The sequence below is a fragment of the Nycticebus coucang genome, chromosome 12 (genome assembly GCF_027406575.1).
Source record: "Nycticebus coucang isolate mNycCou1 chromosome 12, mNycCou1.pri, whole genome shotgun sequence".
NCBI classification, from domain to species: domain Eukaryota; kingdom Metazoa; phylum Chordata; class Mammalia; order Primates; family Lorisidae; genus Nycticebus; species Nycticebus coucang.
This window is the reverse complement of record NC_069791.1, coordinates 76,422,199-76,439,406: the sequence shown is the minus strand read 5'-3', so window position 1 is coordinate 76,439,406 and position 17,208 is coordinate 76,422,199. Positions and strand designations below refer to the sequence as shown.

General features: G+C 41.7%; 1 pseudogene; it reads left to right on the top strand.

The window, feature by feature from the left end:
* The first annotated feature begins 6,599 nt into the window (after nt 1–6,599).
* Nucleotides 6,600–8,869, top strand: LOC128562127 (heat shock 70 kDa protein 4-like; annotated as a pseudogene).
* Nucleotides 8,870–17,208: the final 8,339 nt, after the last annotated feature.

Genomic DNA, 17,208 nt, shown 5'->3' with positions numbered 1-17,208 from the left:
GCTACTTGTGGTCAGTGATGTTCTAATTTTCTTGGGGGAAGCATGTGGGACAGGGGAATAGCTCTTTACTAAACTCTGAACTTGGACAAGTTTAAGTCTCATTTATTTCCGTAAGTGTTACATCTGGGGTAAGGGTTATGACTAATATGTATGAAGTCTTGCTTGGTACGTGGTAGGCATTAGACTAAGCATGAACGTTCTTATTATTCATTCTTGGTTTGGGTTGGAGAAATAGCTGCCCTTTTATCAAAGGGCTGACATGGCTTGCAATGTGGCCCTAGGTGACTTAGTAACTAAATCAAGTGAAGCCAGCCCTCTGTGCAGTATATAGGTTACCATCGGATTGCAAGTTTACTGCAGTGAGGGCATCTGGAGAATGCGTTTTGCTTGGAGGGTGTGTGAACACTGCGCTCACTTTTAACCGGGTATGCCTACCACACAAGCTAATGTAAGAAATGAGTGTGGAAATAGATATAAAAATGCATTGTAAAAGTGTGGGGTACATGCTACTGTTACTTTTACACAGTCCATTCTGCCTCTCTAATGCATGAACCTATTAGAGCAACATTTAAGACTTTCTTCTAGAAGGCTGCCATATGCCGGAAGCAACAGCAACATTTTTTCTCAGAAAGAAATGGCTGCAAGCCCATGGTCTTTATTGATTTACATTTGCAAGCCATAACTCCTTATCTCTCTTCTCTCCTTGATAGCATGATGTCCATTTGTGCAATATATTAGCGTGGCCAGCATTGATGCCAAGTCCTGAACAAGTAGAAGGGGAGTGTTGATGTGTGTTGAAAAGCCAGTTGGGAATCTAGGTTATTGGGCTCTATCTCCCCTTTTTACTGTCCCCAGGGAAAAAGAAGCACCCAAATTGCTTCTCTGTAGGGTTCTGAGGATGAATCATTTATACTTTCAAAGTTCTTTGAGATCCTTGGGTACTACATAAATGTGAAGCATAATCATTATGAATGAAGCAGACGGAGGTATTAAATTAAATAGCACCATTGTGTTATTTTTCATCAGGATTCAGAGCAGCCGACCTTCCCAGCAGAAGTAACTTAGATAATTTGATTCTCTCACTTAACCAGGACTGATCACTGCAGGGATAGAAATTAATTTCTTGAAAAACAGCTGCCGGTTTTCCTCCCCACCAGCCTCTCTCCCAGTTTTGCAAATATGGTCATAATGAAACCGTAGTGGAGGTTCCTTTGGGTGACTCAGTGGGGGCCCAATAAGTGGTTCTTTAATTTTTAGTTTACCTGAAAAAGTGGTCAGGATGCATGAGTGTCCTCTGAGCATCAACAACTGTGGTCACATCCACCCACACCAGTTTGAATGGCTAAAAGGGACTGGCTGTGCACAAGCCAAATGATTTGGAGCTTTAATGAAACAAGGCTCAATCTAGCTATAATTTTTCTGAATTCATCCCTTCCAGATAACCCCAGAAGACAGAGTTGGCATTGCCAGCATCACTGTTTTCCCCTTTGCTAAGGAAATCAATAGGAAGGTCATGTGTGAGTAGCACTAAACCTTTGCAGTTCTGTTGACAGATTCTGTGACATGCAGCAGAGTGACAGTTTGGTGCAGCCAAATTGGTCCTAGGCTGTCAGCCTGGATGAGCAGGCAGGGATCAGAGCTAGAGCAGGGAGAAAGGCTGAATAGGCCCAGGGAAGCCAGAAAATAGCACAAGTATTTATTTGAGTGCATCCTCCATGCCTATGACATCCTATTATTTACTCATCCTTGGCTCCTGCTTCTCAGTGGCTGTGTAATCTCAAGGAAGTCAAGACAAAAGAAAAGATTTTGCAAGCTGCCAGGAGTAAGTACCAACTGACCTACAGGGGCAAATCCATCAGGGTGACCACGGACTTCTCTAATGAAACTTTTCAAGCCAGAAGACAATGGTCATCTACATCTAATCACTTAAACAAAACAATTTCCAGCCCAGAGTTCTATATCACACTAAGCCAAGCTTTAAAATTGACAGAGAAATCATATTTTTTATTGATACGCAAACATTGAGGAAATTTGCCACAATAAGACCAGGTTTATAGGAAATACTTCAACCTATTCTACACACTGATCATCACAATGGACATTCAATAAAGTAAATACCTAGAAATTAAAGGAAACCTAGCTTCCACAAAGATGCAAAAGACAAAACTAAGCAATGGACTTTCACAAAATAAGATGAATAGAATGCTACCATACTTATCAATTATCTCAATAAATGTCAATGTCTTGAATTCCCCACTGAAGAGGCATAGATTGGCTGATTGGATTAAAAAACACAAGCCATCTAGGGTGGTGCCTGTGGCTCAAATGAGTAGGGCACTGGCCCCATATACCAGAGGTGGTGAGTTCAAACCCGGCCCCGGCCAAAAACTGCAAAAGAACCCAGAAAACAAAAAACACACAAGCCATCTATTTGCTGTCTGCAGGAAACACACCTCATGTCAAAAGACAAATTAAAACTTAGAATTAAGGGTTAGAAGTCAATTTTTCAGGCAAATGGAATTCAGAAGAAAAGAGGAGTTGCAATCTTATTTTCAGATACATCTGGATTTAAAGCAACTAAAGTCAAAAAAGACAATGATGGTCACTTCATATTGGTCAAGGGAAAAATATAACAAGAAGACAATTCAATTCTAAATATTTATGCACCCAATTTAAGTGCTCTCAGATTCTTGAAACAGACCTTACTTAGTCTGAGCAATATGAAATCCTATAACACCATGATAACAGGGGACTTAACACCCCTCTCTCAGAGTTGGATAGATCCTCTAAACAGGAATTAAACAAAGATATAAGAGATTTAAATGAGACCCTAGAACAACTGTGCTTGATAGACATATACAGAACACTCCATCTAAAGGTAAAGAATATACATTCTTCTCATAGTCCCATAAACTATTCTTCAAAATTGATCATATCCTAGGAAACAAAACAAACCTCAACAGAATCAAAAGATTTGAAATTTTACCTTGCATCTTCTCAGACCATAAGGCACTAAAAGTGGAACTCAACTCCAACAAAAACGTCCAACCTCACACAAAGGCAACCTTATGCTGAATGACAGTTGGTTGCAGGAAGAAATAAAAAAAGAAATCATTAACTTCCTTGAGTATAACAACAATGAAGACACAAGCTACCAAAACCTGTGGGATATAGAAAAAGCCAGTCTGAGAGGAAAATTTATTGCTTTAGAAGCCTAAATTCGAAAAACAGAAAGAGAGTGCATCAACAAACTCACAAGCCATCTCATAGAATTGGAAAAAGAAGAACAAGCTAAGTCTAAACCCAGCAGAAGAAAAGAAATACCCAAAATTAAATCAGAGATTAATGAAATTGAAAACAAAAGAATCATTCAGAAAATTAATGAACAAGGAGTTGGTTTTTTGAAAAAATAAAGTAAATAGATAAACCTTTGGCCAGACTAATTAGAAATAAAAAAGTAAGATCTCTAGTAACCTCAATCAGAAATGATAAAGGGGAAATAACAACTGAAGCCACAGAGATACAAGAGATTATCTCTGAATACTACCAGAAACTCTATGCCCAGAAATTTGACAATGTGCAGGAAATGGATCAATATTTGGAGTCACACCCTCTCCCTAGACTTAACCAGGAAGAAATAGATCTCCCGAACAGACCAATTTCAAGCACTGAGATCAAAGAAACAATAAAAAAATCTGGCAACAAAAAAACGCCCTTGTCTGGATGGCTTCACAACAGAATTCTATCAAACCTTCAAAGAAGAGCTTATTCCTGCTTTTCCACACCCGGAAAACACACGAGCCCTGATGTCTCCCATCAGGGGCACTCTAGCAGTTGTGATCTACATTGTTTTGGTGTTGGCATCTGTACTTAACTTGAGGTTAGGTTTTAGGGGTTTAAATGACATCATATTTCTTTCCATTACAAAATAAGCTAATTTCTTTAGTCAAATGCATTATTTCTCTGAAAAAAAAAAAAAAGTTATTGATTGCCACATTTGGGCGATCAATGCACACCAGTTTAAAGGGAAAGGAATGATGGATGGGAAAAGCATTGAGTGCTATTCTACTTGATGATATGCTGTGATAATTCAGCTTTTAGAAAGCAGTACTTTTCTAAGAAACCAGATAGATGTAAAAGCATTAGGGGATTTAGCGTCAAGATGAGTGGTGATGTGTTTGTGGGTTGACATCTGAAGATTCTGATTGCAAGAGCATCGATACACACAAGAACTGCTTGTCTGAGGGTCCCAGGTTCTGTTCTTGTGTTGTTTTGGCCAAAACACTTAACCTTCCTGACTTTAATTTTCCCTGATAGTTGATGATAAGCAAAGGATAAGAAAACACACATTGGAATTCCAGAATATCCAAGCTAAAAGGCACATTTAAAGTTATCATCTATATCAGTTAAAATTAGAGTTGGCTGCATATAACAGAAAAGCCTAACATACTAGCAGCATAAACAAACTGGAATATCCTTTATCTCTAAAGTAAAGGTAGTACAGGTATGGTAGTTCAGGGGTGGAGTAGCAGCTTCTCTAAGTCATCAAGCTCCAGACTGCTTCTAGCTGGAATCTCTGCTATCTCTCATATGTGAATCTTTTCCTCATGGACCAACAAGGCAGCTAGAGTCACAGCTATCACATCTGTATTCCAGATAATGCAATATCCCTGGTAATATATAGGTTTTTAGGAGAGGAAGGATGTTGGGAGGCAACCAGTAGGCTCTGCCACCAGGAAGTAATGGAAAGCCAAACATATCCAATTTGATTAACAAGTTACAGCCAAGAAATTCCAAAAATATTACATGTCTGGGAAGTCAAAGAGGGGGGTAGGAAAGATATGTGATATATTGACTGAAATATGAAAACTTAGATACTTCTTAAAAATAAGCTTTCTTTTTTAAAAAGTTCAATTCAGTTAAAGCAACAAAGAAACTATATTTAAAAAATAGCAATCGAATGAATTAAGAATGCCAGCTACCAACTAGGCTCATTTTCAAAAGTAATTTAAGACTATGCAAATTCAGCTGTTTCCTTTCATATTGTTTTATGAGGATGGATACAACTCAGATTCCTAAATTAAATTTCCTCTTTGACCTTAGCAGGAATGAATTGGCAACTGTCTCCTTGTTTGTTGATGGTCATTGACATGATTCTGGAATAATTGGCTTGGTAAGTGTATGTTTAGGTATTTATAGGAGATGGGGGGTAGGGAGATTTCTGAGAATGATTCAGAATCACCTAGAAGTTTTTACAAATGGTAAACATCTCTATATCAGTCTCCAAAATTGGATTGCATTAGAAATAATGGGGGTAGATAACACGTATAGTTTGAAAACTTTTTCTTAAAGAGTTCTGGGAACTGCTTAAGTCCCTGCTCCCTTATTCTCAGATGCAGCATCAAAATCACAAGAAGGTTTTAATGACTCCAGGGATACTGAGATGCCATGATGCCCATTGCCCAAGAATAAAGATGAATGAGTAGGAGAAGAGAGACTTGAGCTCTGTGGCTCCCCTGTAGCGCAAAGCCAGTGGTTGCATCTAAACATCCATTGTTATAGTCATCAAAAACAGAGCATGCAGCCATGAAGCGTCTTTGCCCCCTGAGTAAAATATTTAATTCCTTTCTGTCCTGAGGAAGATAAAGAGAAACACAGAACAGAGCACCTGCCCTTAGGGAGCCCTCAGCCCAGACCTAAGCAGATGGGTGTTTAACAGGGCAAAAGTCTACCCAGCACTAGGGTTGTTCTGTACAGTGCAAGATTAATATCTACATATTTTCTACATATATTAAGTATGCTTGGGTCCTAAGAAAGATCATGATACCATGGCTTCTGGAGAAAGCACCTGATGTGGTCCCTATCTCCTTTGTGTGGGTGAGGCACAAACATTATTTCCTGGCAAAATCCCTGCTCTTTTTTGCAGTCATGGCTAGACTCGTGTGGGGTGATACTCACAGCTGAGTTTTGCTAAGGGAGAATAACCAGATCCCCCTATACTTTTCTTTTTGGAAACTCAGGGGATGGGAGATGGGGGACGAGGAATCTTTGACCATTGCATCTGGGTAAATGTCTCACTGTGTCACATCCCCAACTCCCAGGACTTGTTAGAATACAGTGTGAACTTGTTAGTTTCTGTGAGGAAGGAAAAACAATATATCTACACTGGTAAAATTGTCATACTTGGTCAGTCCAACCAGGTCCACCAGTATGGAGATCTAGCCCTCCTTTCCCTGGCTGGTGGCCATGGCTAGAAGCTCAAACTACAGTGATGGGTTAAGAGCTTGGGTCTGAACACCGTTAAGTGTGGGCTGCACTGGCTGCTTGCACAGGGGTGAGGAAGTAGTCCTTTTCCTAGTCTATCACCCGCGCTGCTTGGAGATGGGCAGCCAAGGAGTTTTCTTCCTTCCAAGCTGAGGGCTTGCATTTCTTTTGGTCCTAAGAATAATTCAACTGGAACAGCATCTAAAAGCCAGGTAATTTCCAATGCAAAGAATACAGTCCAAAGATTTAAAAGATTCCATTGCAAAGCATTCTTTGATCCATTTGTAGAGGCAGAAAAATATGACATTGTGCAATTGCCCACTAACTTAACAGGTATAAAGGTGACATATATGGAGGAAGAGCAAAATTTTTACCACTGAGCAAGTGACTGCTATGCATTTGTCCAAACTGAAGGGGAGAGCAGAAAGTGTTCTTAAGAAGCCCATTGCTGACTGTGTTGTTTTGGTTCCTTGTTTCTATACTGATGCAGAAAGACAATTGGTGATGAATGTGACACAGATTGCAGGTCTCAGTTCCCTGTGATAAATGTGTGAAACTACTGCAGTTGCTCATGTGTATATAATCTATAAGTAAGAACTTCCTGCCTTAAAGAGAAACCAAGAAATGTAGGTTTTGTAGACATGGGCCATTCTACTTATCAAGTTTCTGTAGGTGCATTTAATAGAGGAAAACTGGAGGTTCTGGCCACTGCATTTGACACAACACTGGGAGGCAGAAAATTGGATGAAGTTTTAGTAAATCACTTCTGTGAAGAATTTGGGAAGAAATACAAGCTAGACATAAAGTCCAAAATTCATGCATTGTTATGACTCTCTCAGGAGTGTAAGAAACTCAAGAAATTGATAAGTGCAAACACTTCAGATCTCCCTTTGAGCACTGAATGTTTTATGAATGACATTGATATATCTGGAACTATGAATAGAGGCACATTTCTGGAGATGTGTGATGATCTCTTAGTTAGGGTGGAGCCACCACTTCATAGGATTTGGGAATAAGTCAAGTTAAGGAAAGAAGACTCATATGCAGTGGAGATAGTTGGTGGTGCTACATGAATTCCTGCAGTAAAAGAGAAGATCAAATTTTTTGGTAAAGAACTTAGTACAACATTAAATGCTGATGAAGCTGTCACTCAAGGCTGTGCATTGCAGTGTGTAATCTTCGTTGCTTGCTTTCACAGTCAGAGAATTTTCTTTTTCTTTTTTTCTTTCTTTTTTTTTTTTTTTTTGTAGTTTTTGGCCGGGGCTGGGTTTAAACCCGCCACCTCTGGTATATGGGGCCAGCTCCCTACTCCTTTGAGCCACAGGGGCCGCCCAGTCAGAATTTTCTATCACTGATGTAGTACCATATCTAATCTCTCTGAGATAGAATTCTCCAGCTGAAGAAGGGTCAAGTGACTATGAAGTCTTCACAAAAAATCATGCTGCTGCTTTCTCTAAAGTCCTCACAGGTTATAGAAAGGAACCTTTCGCTCTTGAGGCCTATTACAGCTTTCCTCAAGAGGTGCCCTATCTGGATCCTGCTATAGCCCATTCTTCAGTTCAGAAGGTCACTCCTCAGTCTGATGGCTCCAGTGTATTCCTAGTGGAAGTACACAAGTCTGAGGAAAATGAGGAACTGATGGAAACAGATCAGAATGTGAAGGAGGAAGAGAAGAGGCAAATGGACCAGGAGGAAGCTCCTATGGAAGAGCAGCAGCAGATGCCAGCAGACAGCAGAAAACAAGGCAGAGTCTGAGGAAATGGAGACCTCTCACACTAGGTCAAAAGGCAAAAAGTTGAACCAACCACCTCAAGCCAGGAAGGTAAGAGTGAAGACTAGTACTGTGGACCTGCCACCTGAGAATAGGCTATTATGGCAGATAGGCAGAGAGATGCTCAACTTGTACATTGGAAATGAGGGTAAGATGATCATGCAGGATAAATTGGAGAAGGAGGGGACAATTGCAATGGAAGAATATGTGTATGAAATGAGAGACAGGCTTAGTGATGAATATGAGAAGTTTGTGAGTAACGATGATTGTAACAGTTTTATATTGGAACTAGAAGATGCTGAAACTTGGTTGTATGAGGATGGAGAAGAGCAGCCAAGGCAAGTTTATGTTGATAAATTGGCGGAATTAAAAAATCTTGAGCAGCCTATTAAGTTACAGTTTCAGGAATCTGAAGAAATACCAAGATTATTTGATGAACTAGGGAAACAGATCCAACAATATATGAAAAGAATCAGCTCTTTCAAAAACAAGGAGGATCAGTATGGCCATTTGGATGCTGCCGACATGATGAAGGTAGAAAAAAGCATGGAGGCAGGAATGGTGGATGAGCAACAAGCTGGATCCACAGAACAGGCAGAGTCTGACCTCGGATCCAGTTGTCAAATCAAAAGAGCTGATGAGCATCTGTAGCCCAACAATTTCCAAGCCCAAACTCAAAGTGGAACCTCCAAAAGAGGGGCAAAAAAATGCAGAGCAGAATGGACCAATGGACAGACAAGGAGACAGCCAGGCCTGCAGGTGGATGAGCAGGGGATAGACCAAGCTGTGCCTTCGGATTTACACAAGAAACTTCCTGAAATGGACATTGATTGATTCCAACAGTTGTTTATATTAAAAAAGACTACTAAAAAGCTAAAAAAATAAAGAGCTTGGTTCTGAAATTACATGGTCTGCCTCTGAATACTGGCTCTCGCTCACACTTATGAGCAACTCAGTGACTTAACCTCACTGTGCTTGAGTTTTCTCATCTATGATATTGGGCTAGTATCAATACTCACCTCATAGATTTGTGGGAGGTATATTTCTCAGACAAGTACCTGGTGTTAATAAAAGTTAGCTCCTATTACTATTAGGTTTCTAGCTGAGTGCTTGCATAATGCTATGAAAAGAGAGAGAACAGATAGGCAGAGGAAGATTTATGTGTAAATGGGGTGGGTAGGCAGGCAGGCCAAGACTTGAGCTCGGGGGTTTTTTGTTTGTTTTTATTTTTGTGGTTCACCCAAGAAAGACAGCAGAATGTACTTGGTGGGTAGTAAGAGAGAGGAGTCAAGGCCGGTCACATCCCTTGACATATGCTAATGTGGTTGTGGGAGGCAGAATCCTAAGCTAGCCCCAAGATTCTCACCTTCTGGTGCATAATTCCCCCTCATCCCTTGAGTGTGGGTGGGACCTGGGAGTGTTTTGGATATTGCTTCCAAGATCATATTACTTTACATGGTGAAAGAGATTTTGCAGATGTAATTTAGACTCCTATTCAGGAAATAAGAAGGGAAATTACCCGACCTCATCTGCTGAGTCCCTTACAGTGGCAGTCCTGACCTTTTTGGCATTAGGGATGGGTTTCATGGAAGACAAATTTTCCACTGCAGGTGGTCTAGGGGAGGGATGTGATAGGAGATGGAGCTCAGGTAGTGATGTGAGTGATGAGGAGTGGCTGTAAATACAGTTAAAACTTTGCTTGCTTGCCTGCTGCTCACCTCCTGTTGAGCTGCTGGGATCCTAACAGGCCATGGGCCAGAATCTTTTTGGCATGAGGGACCAGTTTCATAGAAGATACTTTTTTCCATGGACTGGTGGGAAGGTGGGCAACAGATGGGACACAAAGTGGAGCTCAGGTTGGGACGCTGTGTGGCCTGGTTCCTAACAGACCAGTACCGGTCAGCAGCCTACCACGGCTGTAAAGAATCTGGGCCTTTTCCAAAGTGAGAAGGGTTTAATATGTGAGAAGAATTCTGCACAAGGCAGCTTCTCTATTATTGACTTTGAAGATATGAGGAGATCACTTGGCAAGAAATGCAGGTGGCCTCTGGGAGCTCAGAGTGGCTTCTGGCTGACAACTAGAAAGGAAACGAGAGTTTAGCCCTACAATTGTAGGGAACTGATTTCAATCAATAACTCAAACAAGCTTGAGAATAGATTCTTCCCCAGATCTTCTATAAAGTGACCCAGCCTGCCTTATACTTTGTAAGACCCTGAGCAGAGAACCCGTCTATGCTGTGCCCAGATCGCTGACACAGAAATCGAGAAGCCATTTTTAGGATGCCAAATTTGTGGTCATTTGTTATACAGTAATAGAAAACTAACAATGGCCTTAATGTACAGAACAAGAATATGGACTTAGGTGGTTGTGTTAGTTTCATGTAGCTGCTGTAACAAATTATCATGAACTTAGAAGCTGCAAATAACACAAATTTATAATATTATTGTTATTCCTTTCCTCCTCTCCTCTCCTCTCCTCTCCTCTCCTCTCCTCTCCTCTCTTTTGACAGGGCTTCATTCTGTTGCCCTAGCTAGAGTGCAGTGGCATCATCATAGCTCACAGCAACCTCAAACTCCTGGGTCCAAATGATTCTCCTGCCTCATCCTCCACAGTAGCTGGGACTACAGGCATGTGCCACCACGCCTGGCTAATTTTTTCTATTTATTTTAGAGATGGGATCTCTCCCTTGCTTAAGCTGATCTCGAACTCCTGGCCTCAAGCAATCCTTCCACCTGGAGCTCCCAGAGTGTTAGGATTACAGGCGTGAACCACTGGGCCTGGCCAGATTCTATTCTTTATGTCTCCAACTCTGAAGTAGGGTCAAACCTTCCCATTGGTTTGTGAAGTGCTATACTTTTTCATTTGATTTGGTGAATTTGCCTCTCTATGAAGAAGGCAAATGGCAGTAAGTGGGTTTTTGACATGTATTTTGAAAATGCAATAACAATCATATATTATGGAACCCATATGAGGTCTGACAATTAAATTTGTAAACTCATATCCTAGAAAAAATGCTGCACACCCTGGCCAAATATTGGAGAGCAAGTTGGGCATTGGGGAGAAGTGGGATTGGGGGATGTGGTAGTATTGTGAGGGGTTTCAACTTTGTAGTTTGCTTCCTAATTGGGGAGGTGACGAGGGTCAGAATTATGGTAGAAAAAGTCCCCTTGGTCCCTGATGGACCGAGCTGAGTTTTACTAAAAGCCATTTGAAATCATTATTGTGATAGGGCTCACCCTGTAACCCACCAGGATATCAGATTTATTCATAGAGCACCAAAGCAAATGGTTAAAATGGGAAAATTTTAGTCACCTTAGATTCTTTTTTTCTCTTTTTTTGTTTTTGATATATGCAATAAAATAGATTAAATCACCAAAGAAAAGAAAATCCTCTTTGATGAAAGAGTTAACATATATGGTTGTGATCTATGGATTACTCTATGGACAACCACTGACAACCACTGGCCGTAAGGAGGTACAGGAAGTAGCAGAATGGTCTATGAGGCTTTTACAAACTATATTCTCCCTCTAAGGCCTTTGCCAGAAATTCTAGGCTGTATATGTAGAGTGGGGAGGTAGAGAGTGAGCACAGGGAAGATCCAGGGGTGACGTGTTGACACACTGAGCGTGTTGACACACTCACCCCCAAGTCTAGAACCACTGTTCTGTGTGATGTAAGGTGGACTTACTATTTTGGCATAGAATTGTTTAAACCATTCTGTCATTTTGCTGCATGCAGAGTGAGTCTCAGTTTGCTTGCCAAGTGTAGCAAGTAGTTGCTTGTTCAACTCTCAGGGAGCGCAAAGCACCAAGTTAAGAAGTTCTTGGCAATGATTCCCATGTGAACACTGGAAAACATTATTTACAATTCAGAGCAGGCAGTTGAGTATTAGGAGCTGACTTCTAAATTTAGAGATGATTCATGTAATCTGGAACAGTATTATTTCAAGTCATATTAAAAAAACACAGCAGGTGGCCTTTCATGTTAAAACATTGTATTCTTTTGGAAGAAGACAGGGCTTTGGAATATGGTGGCTGTTCCATCAGGATGGACAGCCGGAGGACACACAAGTTTACTGAGATGATACAGTTTTGACGTAACTAAGCCAGCTAAACTTGACTTTTACTTGCACTGTAGTTTTAGTTTATTGGATTCTCTGTAGGTTTCGGATGTCTCTGGAGACCCAGATCCTGTTAATCTATGTAACATGAGTCTGTTTTTCTATTGCAGGAGAATTTTTTTATAATTAATACACATGGAAAAAGGGGGAAGGTCTATACAACAATGAAAGGGGGTTCATCTGATTTTTTCTGTGGCCATGAGGTGGCAAGGGAGGTAGGTGTTGGTCAAATACAACCTGTCCTGGGGTCTGTCTTCTTTTTAAGTTTCCAGATCATTTCTTATTTTTTGTTGGGTGATTTGGGTTTTTGAATATTTCAGATGTTAGAGGTAGGGCTGCGGAAGCATAGTTGAAACTTCATGGCAGGATGAAAGATCTAGAAATGCAACAGTACAATTTAGTTTTCATCCCAGTACATGACTGCCTTTAAATTTAAAAAAGTTCTGTGTTCCTTTTTGGTGGTGTCTGTAAGGACAGAAATCAGGCATAGCCTCTGTTTTAGAAGCAGTTCTTGATCAAGAGTGCCTTTAAAAATCACCAAGTGAGCCTTTCCCAGAGATCCTTAACCTTTGTCATGCCCTTGGAGATTTTGATTCAATATGTTTTGAGTAGGGCCTGGGCTCATTTATTCTGAAGAAACTCTCCAAACTGAGTGATTCTAATCTTCACCCCTGGTTAAAATCCAAGACCATAAAGGAACCATCACTAGAGGCAATTTGGTGTAATCTGCGATGCGCTCATCCCTCTGAATGATGTAGACGGTTTTGGGAGATGGCCTAGTCTAACCCTCTACTTGAAGAGTAAATTATTTCTACAACATCTCTGCTGTGCAGTTGTCTGGCATCTGCAAGAATATATGTGCTCAAAGGGAATATTGCGTCAGGGAGGAACTCAGTCATTTTTCTGAAAGCATCACTTGAAAGAAGAAACTGTTCTCTGCATGGATCTGGAAGCTGCTGCATACAACTTATGCTGGCTACATAAGGTGCAGGGCCCAGGGCACAGTGAAAACGGGGGGCCCTCAAAAAGGAAGAATCTCAGGATGATGACAACAGAACATTAGACCAATTAATCAAGTTTGGGGCACTTCCCCTGTGTGACTGTGAAGGTTACACAGCCATAGAGCTGGCCTTGTTTCCTGGCTCAATTCTTTTCATGCTCCAGGTGCAATTTCTCCTCTCCTTGTCTTTGAACTTTGTTCACAAAGCACCGCAGATTCATAAAATAATGGGTCACGTTCTTTCTTTGAGGGAGAAGAGGGAAGTGGCTGCGAGTGGGTGAGTAGAGCTTGTTAGTTAAAACATAGGCATTGACTGGTGACTGTGATACAATAATTGTATCTCCTGAGAGGGTTGTTTTGAGGATTAAGTTAGCTAATTTGGGTAAAGCACTGAGACTAATGCAATAGCAGAGAGGGAACTTTCAATCGATGTCAGCTGTTTTCAAACGGGGAAACTGTTCCTGTTTTGATCTATGGTTTGTGACATCTACCACCCTTTGCCTTTTAAATACTGAGCAGGGATAGGGTTTGCCCATTTCTGTAATGCTCAACCTTTGTATCTTTTTTTCTCCAAGTCTTTTGAAATCCATGTTTCTAGAGTCCAAGGTACACATCTGACTCTGCCCAGCCCACTTTTCCCTGGGGATCAAGGACTCCTGCATGATGTAGGCACAATGTACCAAAGTTCCTCTCTGGAGGGCAGCACGGATCAAGTGGGGAAATTGATTCCAGAGGAGCAGTGTCTCTCTCTCTGTTACCTCCCTCAACTGTATAGACTTGACTTGTCTGCCAGTGGAAGATCGTTTTTGTGTGTGTTTATATTTAATATATTTAATTCTTATTTTTATTTTCTAAGGTATAAATATGTATATGGAGCAGACAACTGGATTGGGAATTGCTAATTGGTTTAATTCATTCCATTGAAATGTCTGCGATGTGCCAGGGAGTTTCTGAGCTGATAAAATAGTCACAAATACACAGAGTGCCTCCTCTGTGTCATTATTTTCACATATTAACTCCTTCCATTTTCAGGGCATCTGTGTGATTCCCATTTTACAGGTGGGAAAACTAAGACAGAAAGAGGCTAAGAAACTTGCCCAAAATGGCAGAGCCATTAAAAGATAAACCTAGAATTCAAACTCAAACAGTTTAACCCAAATGTTCGTCGCTTACCCATTATACTATGACACCTCAGGCCTGGAAGCTATGATGCTCAGATAGAACAGGCCCCGCTTTACCACACCTTCCATTTCAGAAGGTGGGAGGGTCACAGAAATAAACATACAAACTGATAAGCTAATTTCTAACTGATACAGGTAGAGTATCCATTCTCTTAAAGGCTTGGGATCAGAAGTATTTCAGATTTTGAATTTCTCAAATCTGGGAATATTTGCATATTGGGTAACGAGATATCTGGGGCTAGGAGCCAAGTATAAACAGAAAATTTGTTTATCTTTCAAGTACATCTTATAAACATATAGTGAAGGTAATTTTATGTATAATATTTTAAATAATTTTGTGCGTGAAATGAAGTTTGTGCACTTTCAACAAACAGAAAGCAAAATGTCGCTTTCTCAGCTACCCACGTGGGTGATCTGTAGTTGTTTGGCATCACTATCACTCTTGATTCTGAATTTATATGGTACCAAGACACAGTCATTTTCTTATACTTATGCTGCAATCTGTCATAGGAGGTGAGGTGTGGAATTTTTTTACCTGTGGCACCATGTCAATGCTCAAGTATTTCAGATTTTGGATTTTCAGATTAGGTATGCTCACTCTGTAGTGGCAAGGCATTTTCTTATGGGGACACATAAGAAAATAAAACACTCGGGCGGCACCTGTGGCTCAGTGAGTAGGGCACCTGCCCCATATACCGAGGGTGGCAGGTTCAAACCCAGCCCCGGCCAAACTGCAACAAAAAAATAGCCAGGCATTGTGGCAGGCGCCTGTAGTCCCAGCTACTCGGGAGGCTGAGGCAAGAGAATCGCGTAAGCCCAAGAGTTAGAGGTTGCTGTGAGCCGTGTGACGCCACAGCACTCTACCGAGGGCGGTACAGTGAGACTCTGTCTCTACAAAAAAAAAAAAAATAATAAAAGAAAATAAAACATTCTATATTATAGGATGCAGACTGATGGTGCCAGGAGAGTCCAGGTACCTGCTCCAGGAAGGCATCTCCAAGGACGTGACATCCGGGGTGTGACCCAGTGAGACCTGGGGGGAGAATAATCGCAGTTGCAGAGAAGACAAAGCGGTTCTAGAAAGGAAGGAGTTATTGTGCTTGGGGAACAGAAAGGCTGGCAGGGCTGCCGGAGCATGCTATCAGAGAAGCACGGGTAGGGGAGATGACATTGGGAGGTGGAGAGGCAGGGTTGATTGTTCAGGGCACCATGGGCTGAGGCAAGGACTTTGGACTCTATTCTCCCTGAGATGAGACACCACTGAAAGTTTGAAGCAGAGATTAATTTCCTCTTGAAACTGCACTCTGAGTTGGGTGTGAAGAGGGAATTACAGAAATCCATGAGCTGAGGCAGGTGGAGCAGGTAGGAGGTGAGTGCAGGCATCCTGGGGAGGATGGTGTTTGGACTATGTGGATGGAAGTGGAGCTGATGAGAAGTGACAGCCTCAAGAAGTAGTTTGGAGCTAAAGTTCATAATACTGCTAGACTGGATATAGGACATGAGGCCACAGGAGAAGCAAGGCCTGACTTCTGGGTTGGCTGGATTCTGGGAAGCTGGTTCTGGGTCTAGCTCCAGCTGTATAACCTTGAGCAGGTCATTTCAACTCTCTAGCCTCCATCACATTATTCATCAACGTGGGCATTTGCATTGGTGATCTCTGGAGTGGAATAAATGGTGGCCCCTCGAAAAATGTGTTTATGCCCTGCCAGCTGGACTCTGTTAATGTTGCTTTATTTGGCAGCAGGGTCTTTGCAGATGTGATTTAGTTAAGAATCTTAGGATGAGATCATCCTGGAGTACCAGGCGGGAACTAGATCCAGTGACAAGTCCTTGGAAGAGAGAGGGAGAGAGAGATTAGAGAAGTGGGGGAGGAGAAGACAGAGGCAGAGACTGGAGGGATGCAGTCCCATGCCAAAGAAACATGCTGGGAACGTGCTGGGAGCCATAGAAGCTGCAGGAGGTCAAGGGGAGTTTTCTCCCCTAGAATCTTCAGAGAGCACCGTCCTGACTTTTGGCCTCCAGAACTGTAAGAGATCACATTTCTGTTGTTGTTGCCAGGCTATTGGTTCATGGTAATTTGTCGCAACAACCCTAGGAAACTAATACAGTTTCCCAGATCACATTCAGATGAAATACTCATAGTCCAGGCATCACACCCCAGCCCTGTCCTCTCAGTTCCCCTCTGAGCTCACCTGCAGTTTCCTGGAGAGTTACTGTGCAGGATGACATTGTCTACCTCAAGCACTGTCAGCTCCCTGGAGGATTTGTCCAAAGGCCTAGGGACTGGCCTGTCCTGGGTGTGGGGTAGCCCATCAATGCCAGCATCTGATGCCTCCAGGGCAACCCTCTGCTAAAGAGAAACAGGAGCTTTGGAAGAAAACACCTAGCTTAGATAAATATCATGTGGTAGATTAATCTGGGAAGTGCTCTGCTTGGCTACTCATGACTGTACTGAGGGCAGTTTGCCCATAGAGGAAACCGGCTTATTACTGCACAGCTCATTGGCTCTTCTCCCTTCCGACCTGACCTCAGTGGTGTTTCCGGAGAACACCTCCTGAGCAGAAGATTCGTCCTCAAGCCCTGCTTCAGAACCCAGAATAGACACAGATCTATATTTAACTACTTTAATTAAAATACGTAGTCATGAACACATATTTTGTTACATTACCATATTTACTATGCATTAATAGAGAAGAAGGACCATGCTCTTCTTCCCCCCTGGGAGGGTGCACGTCTCATCGAGGGAACACTGTTATCCATTCTCAGTTCCAGGAGAGTGGTCCTGACCAAAGGTAGATAATCCAAAACTGTTTTGGCAGAAAAGTTGACATTTAGGGCCAGAATGCAAGTAATGGAAACTCTGAGAATTAA